This window comes from Gallus gallus, chromosome Z, assembly GCF_016699485.2.
Source record: "Gallus gallus isolate bGalGal1 chromosome Z, bGalGal1.mat.broiler.GRCg7b, whole genome shotgun sequence".
NCBI classification, from domain to species: domain Eukaryota; kingdom Metazoa; phylum Chordata; class Aves; order Galliformes; family Phasianidae; genus Gallus; species Gallus gallus.
This window is the reverse complement of record NC_052572.1, coordinates 25695574-25702884: the sequence shown is the minus strand read 5'-3', so window position 1 is coordinate 25702884 and position 7311 is coordinate 25695574. Positions and strand designations below refer to the sequence as shown.

At 39.2% G+C, this 7311-nt stretch overlaps 1 long non-coding RNA gene across 1 annotated transcript; it reads left to right on the top strand.

Moving 5' to 3' along the window:
- Nucleotides 1–283: 283 nt before the first annotated feature.
- On the top strand, nucleotides 284–6669 carry LOC121108512. Its single transcript, XR_005843057.1, has 2 exons — nucleotides 284–545; nucleotides 5955–6669. It is a non-coding gene; the product is annotated as an uncharacterized LOC121108512 (long non-coding RNA).
- The last annotated feature ends 642 nt before the right edge of the window (nucleotides 6670–7311 follow it).

The window sequence follows — 7311 nt, the reverse complement described above, 5'->3', positions numbered from 1 at the left end:
GGAAAACAGCAACACGTAAAGCTTTCTCTTTTATTTTATGAGTAACAAGTTGTACTTTTGTTCACTCCTAAGGAAAACAAATACTGTTTTCCTGCAGAAATCTTGATGGACTGGAAAAACAATGGAGGGATGATCAGAAAAGCAAACAAATTCCACCAAGTGGATGTTGATTTTACCTCTCTCTGAACTGTGTCCAGGAATTAAATAACTGAACCATGATGTTACAGCAAGTAGCTGGAACTCCTTGTAACCTACAGTCATAAATTAAAATGAATGAGTAAAAGCAATTGTTCACAGCAGTGAGTTTGTTATTTTTTCTAGCAATACTTTCAATCCATAGTCCGTGGACTCTGAGGATCTGTGGGGCTATTTCCAGAATTTTTGAGATAAGGACTGAAAGATGAACATTCTGCAGTCTGTAGGTTTATAATCTGTCAGCCTTCCCTGGGAAACTGTCTATGGATCCTGAAGCTGCACCCAGTCAAGCCGTAATTCTCTATTTTATGCTACTCCAGAATGAACATGTCCCAGACAGTCCACCAGAAGTAAGTAACAAAATCATTGTCAGTTGGAGAATCGGAGTGCTGGGGGTGTTTGTGTGGTTCCTTTTTTTAAGAAAGAATGCTCAGATCAATGTGCCCAGCTGTAGGGCAGGTTGCACAGCAGTATGAAATGCCAACATCCCTACACAGCCCTTGCTTACTGGCAGCAGGCTGCATGCTGCTGCTGCACACATGCTGCTGGCTCCTCCACACAGACGGGTGCAGCCCAGGGCTCCACGGGCCTTCCTCAGCACACCAGGGAGGAGAAAGTTTCAGCTTGCTGGGTGTTGCTGAGGTGTGGGTGTTATGAAGACAGAGGGTAACTGGGATGCAGTTCTGGCTCTGTTGATGTACGTGGCACAGGGACGCCTGCTATGGAGGGAGAAATCCTCTCGTGCATGTCTGAAGCATGTGACTTCTGTGTTCTGCTGCAGCTCGGAGATGCGTGGCCTGGCCAAATGTCAGAGAACAGTGTGTAAACAAATGCACAGATGAGGTTTTTATTTCTCTTGCAAGGGAGAGCTGCAACAGCTGTGTTCATATTTGTTTAGTACATGTATGACAGGGCTGCAGTAGCCTGACATTTGAGAGGTTGGTTCCTTCTTTTGCTGTTCTTTCCTTTTCTTCAATAAAGAGGTAACAGCAGTTTTAACTTTCCCTCTGTACTCTTGCTTATCATTCATTACCATTAGACTTTCAAGCCTCTTTACGCACACGATCAGATTTCTAAGAAAATAGCACTGTTAGTGCTGCATATTTTCCCAAAACACAGAGGGTTTCACAGCATCAAGGGATGGGATCAGTGTCTTGAAAAAATAATGCTTTCAGAGTCATCCATTTAATATGAAAAGAGAGCATTCTGTTGTGCACATGTAGTGCTCACATACTGACTGGCTTCACGATACTACTTTTTAATCACTTGCTTGTTACACTTTTCGTAATGCTGAAAGAGAAAGAGAAACCCATGCTACCCACATTCTGTCACAGAAATACTAAGCTGCTCCCAAAAACCTTTGCTGCCTATGTTGCTCATTTTTCTTGTACTGGAATTAATACATAGAATACCACCTGAGGAACAGGCATTGGCTGAGAAAAGTAATGGAACTCCCAATTGAGTGAGTCATTTTATGGTAAACTTCAGTCTCCCCAGAGGACAATGCTGTAGAAAGTAATGCCATCCTGGGCCACAGAGCTGTGTGGAAAGTCAGCCCCATGAAGCACAGTAAAATTCAGTTGACCCAGGTGCATACCGCCCTTCTCATCACATCTTTATCTTTAGAGAAGAAGAAGGTTTTTGTATACTGAGCTCCCTCATGGGAACCATGCAGCTGGAATCTCCTCTCTGAGTTTTTTTTTTTTTTACCATTCCCACAAGGAGAACATTGTAGATATCCTTTTTTTTTTTTTTTTTTTTTTTAATTAATTATGACCTAAACTGAACTCCTGCTGCCTTATGTTTCTGAAGTATTCTCATTCACAGTGGCATTTTTTTTTAGTCTATATTTACCTAATCAGCAACAACTTGATAATTTCAGTGAGTGTTCAGATCAGATCATAAGTTTGATCCCAGCTAAGAATTAAGTTCAAGAAGCATGAGGAGGGCAAAATAATCAGTATCTGTTCCTACAGTGCTTCTTTGAAACAGGAGTTCAGCTGTTCAGGTGGTCTTTGTGTATTTTTTAAATTAATTTCTGATGACATGTCCGGAGCAATTGTCCAAAGTATTTCTATTTCATCAACAAGTCCAGAAAGAATTTACTTAGAAAATGTTATTTAAAAGTAATAGCATTTACAATAACAACATATTATGCATGATAAGTGAGTGACGTGGCAACAACAGTGTCAGTGACTTCTATTTATTCCAGTGTCTGGAAGCACTGATTGGTTTTGCCCTCTACATCTTATTTAGCATGAGTACCTGCAAAGAATGTCCACAACATAATACAATCAAATGGAAGAGGTTTCAGTACTGCAGAATGCACACAGATATACATGAGACTGATAACTATTTCATTTGGCTATCGCACAGACACACACAAGAATGTTTCTGAAATCATGTAAGATCCATTGGATCACTTTATAGAGATTACTTTAACTCTTGATATTAAAAGGATGTACTTAAAATTCACTGGGGAAAAAAAAATCAGAGAAGAATTTGTTTTTCTTTACAGACTGAAGAACAGAAAGTGTTTCAACTAAAGGAGGAAAGAATCCAATTTCTGTTTCTATTTGCAGCAGAAAATGCAGTATTTTTAAGGAAGCTGATCACCCCATGAAGAATAAAGCCTGCAACTACAAAATATTTGTCTTGAAATCAGTAACGAGTTTATTAAAGGGAAAAGTCTATTAGCAGAATTCATAAAGTAGTTTACAAGGTGAAAGTCACTGTCAACACGTGGTATTCCAGAAAATCTGGCCAGTGACAACTGGAATGGTGTTTGGGAGACTACTGCACTATTCTGAGTTATAACATCTACACTTGTGACTTATTTATGTATCAATTTACGGGGGTCAGGTGTATGTATTATCAAGGAGCTTATATCAAATTTTTGTGCAAGTGATTTGTGTTGTCAATAAGACTCCACTTAGAAGCACAAATAGTTGCATATTTGTGATCTTTCTCTAAGATTATAAAGACTGGTAATAAAACTCAGTCTGTCTGTCTAAATGCCTAGCCTCCAGAAGTCTTGAGCAGTTGCTGTGGCTTTTCCTCAGTACGAGAGTGCTTCCTTAGTTCTCTGGAGGAATTAAATCACACAATGGCATCCTTGGTGTAACATAAATGTGACCACAAGAGGAGCCCAAGCGCAAAAGCTGTGGCGCTACACATTCTGGATTATTCTCTTTAGCAAGACTCCTGGCTGATGCATACAGTGCTGCAAGGCAGTGCAGCAGCAATGCTGCAATTTGAAAGATGAGACCAAAAGGAGGTGAGCAGCGCTCTGCAAAGTGGGGTTTTGCTGAGACGAAAGCGTTCCCAGCTGATGAAATGGGAAATAAGATCTGTCAACTGAGGCAAGGGACTTACATTCCCCATCACCCATGGAAGGACTTGAAAGAGCTGTGGACTTGCTGCTGGTGGCTCACATTCCAGCCCACTTATTTTTGTGATGCAAAGGGCTATGGCACAATGTGATTCCTGTTAGGGTCTGTTGTCTAACACATTGTGCTGGTGAGGCTCCAAAATATGAGTGCACAGTAAGCTGTACCTCTGCTTCCATGTCAAATTTATGTAGCCCTCCAGTCCAGTCTGAACTTGACATAATCCCCTTGTGGTATTTTTGAGCAGTGAGGAAAAAATTCTCACTGTAAATGGTATTTATATTGCCTAAATATTGCAAATTTAGAATCTTTATGGGGGTTGAGAAGGTGGAAGAATGGCACTGCAGAAGGTCCCAGCCTTAGGAAGATTGTGAAGATGACTCAGTGCCATCTTTATCAGGGTGGTTCCAGCGGTTCATACCACCACTTCTGCTCTTCAGCCGGGGAAGGACTTCTGCAATTAAGGCACTTCATTGGCCTTGCAAGTGTAGTCAGCCCAGCAAAGCTGAGCAGGGATTCTTTCGTAACACTCAAATGATTTACAGCAGCAGCAGTTATGACTAAACTGGACCAAATCCAGAAAGCAGCTCTTAAACCACCCAGTGTAAACGGCAGCCAAATTCTACATACCAGTTAGAAAATTCGCACAACATAGTGATCATCCAAGTGCTTAACTTGAGTGTTCCGATCCTGACAAATATATTCAGTTATTCCATTTTAATTTGCTGCAGAGTCTTGGCAGAGCTTGAAATATATTCACTTCCAGACTCAGAGTCACTACAGCCTGAGGTATACAGCAGATTATGCTCTGCTCACAGGATATGTTTCAACACCATCTATATATTTTCTTGAGTTGTGAAGATCTAACTTGACTTTAGTCTGAGAATAGCCTGTTGTTTCTGAGTTTTAATGTACTGTTTATTCTGTTTGGAATAAGACAGATTCTCTGCTCTTATTTAACTGTTTTCATGACTTATGTATATATACGCATATGTCTAATATGTATATATATTCTATGTGTATATCTATACGTGTATATATATTCTATTCTAATAATATTCTATGATTCTATGTAATGACTACTACTGTTACAAAAGTACCTTCCTCAAAATTTCACCATCGATAACACCTGAACTTTTAATTCATTGAGTACTAGACAATTTTCTTAGACTAGAAGTACAATATCATTTGCACGATGTTCATGTCATGCAATTACAGAGAGCTCTGAGGCTGTGATATGCACCAGTTCTCTCCAGGAGTACTTACAGTAGCTGTACTTCCCTTTTCATTACTATGAAAGGAGTTTTTATTATTTCCTCATCTTATTGTCCATGCAGTCTCAAGTTCAGTGTACAAAGCATTATTCATTTCAAACAGAATCTGTGTATAGACTAATTCAAAAGAGAAAAAGATATAATTTTAGTCAGACTTTTGTATCCCAGCCAATCCAGAGGCCCCATTACATCTTTGTACTTGCTAGAATGGGTTGGGATAACTGCTATGGCATTGTGTGCTTGTGAACTGATGTGTTTAAACATTAACTCAGATATAGCCATTTAAATCTGCAGTCAACAGATTCATAAAATGAGCACCTTCTTGTTCTTTTTTTACTGTGCAGTGAACAGAAAGTGCACTTACATAGATTTACAAGTTTCATTTAAGAGCCCTGCATGGAATGTTGACACTGGAACCATATTCTGATGGCTGTCCAGGTGTGGCACAATGGCTGTGACTGCAAGACCTATTACATTACAACAAAATCGGGCAATACTTATAGTTGCATATACATTTACATACTCTCAGATGGGAATTATGAGTAAATACACCAGTGACATTGGTGGAACCTTTACACAGAAAAAAAGCCTGTAGGGGACACAGATCAGTGAGCAGGTGGCCCAGATGGGTTGTGGGGTCTCCACCTTTGGAGACATTCAAAGCATGACTGCGTGTGGCCCTGAGCAGCCTGCTGCAGGTGACCCTCAAATGAGCAGAGCAGGGGGTTGCCTCCCCTACAGGCTTTTTTTCTGTGTAGAGGTTCCACCGATGTCACTAGCGTATTTACTCATAATTCCCACTGAGGTGAGGCAGAAAAATGTGCTGATGGAAAGCCATCCGAGATAATGAACACCAGCTGGAAAAATAGAATAGTCCCCAGTCATACGTATTGATACCAGAATGTGGGAACCAATCTCAGATATTAAATGCTTAATATTAGAAAAGTTCATTTAGAGGCTGAGTGGGAAGGTGCCTTTATAATATATAAATGTGAATTACACTGTTGCTATCATTGCGTTTTATTGACATTTGCATTACAATTATCTATATCACAAGCTTTAACTGTTTAATTTCTGATGTTCTTTATCTTTTCAGATCTGTTTCATCCCCAGTCCAGCTAATTCTTGATTATATGGAAAAAAACTGCAAGCCTGTTTTCTACTAAGAAGCATATAATATGCTGTCTCAACATTTAGTCTGCTTCTGTACCTTCAGATTCTTCAGCTTTTATGGTTATCAAAGCAATTTTCTGGACAGGGCAAGTGGTACTGTTGTTAAACACACTGTCCTTAAGAGCTTTTCAAAACCAATTTTCTCTGTTATCGAAGTCCTGAATTTGACAGTGCTTTGCAATACCAACTACGCTCTACCCATATTTCTCAGCCCTATAAAGGAAAGCTTCATAGCCCATCACTATAACTCGTGATAATAACAGCTCAGTAGAAAATACCTGCTTTCCTTCTGGATACGTAGTGCTTATTGATTTTAAATGCAGTGATTTTTAAGAGCCATTAAGGTTGAGATTCTGTCTTTTCTGTTGGCTTTTAATGTCAATATTTTATGTCACTGCTAGTGACATTCAGCTCTGAGTACAGGCAAATACTTCTGATAAAGCTGTTTTAAAATAAAATTAAAACAAAATATGAATAACCAGAAAGGAATGCCTTTTTAATAAAATGGACTGTTTTTCTTGTGAGTAACAAGAAAGGGATAACTCTCTGAATTCTTTTGTGAAAAATTATGTGTGAAAGAGAGCTGACTTCTTCTGATGAAAAAATTAAAATTAAAATTAAAAAAACAAAAACCAAAAGAACTGACATGCTATTCTGAGGTGGCTAAGCTGGTTAAAAACTCTTGCTAATATTTTCTGAATATGGAAAAAGAGTAACAGCATAATGGAGAACAACTTTTCCTTTTTAGTGGCAAGATGTAATGGTGGTATCTTTATCTCTTCCAAATGGAGATGTACTTGGATATATACACCCACATCAAGACTGCTGTTCGCAGCAGAAATGTGTCTCTACAATAAGAAAACAACTTCCACATTTTCAATTTCACTAAAAATAGGATCAAAACACTGTCTTCTGCTCAGTTCTCACAGCTTCTTGTAAAATGGCTGCTGATGCCTGCAGAGCTGAGCTCTCTGGAGCAGAGCAGCAGCATTCCAAAAGCAGAAGTAACTGCAGTGGCATAAGTCACACTTACTAAGTCCAGATAACAGGAGTACGATTGTATTTCTAACTAAATTTCCAGCCCTTGAGGGGGAATTCCAAAGTTTTGATGCTTGTCTTTATGGAGGCATAGTATTCAAACTCAGCTTTTATACCTAAAGCTTCAGTGCTCACATCCGATGTAATCATTTATGGACAATTGCTATTGCTTTAAGCAGCCTTGCAGGTCATTTTTCTGTCAGCTTTGGAATATGGTGAGGTGTCAAACTTAATTTTTCTCA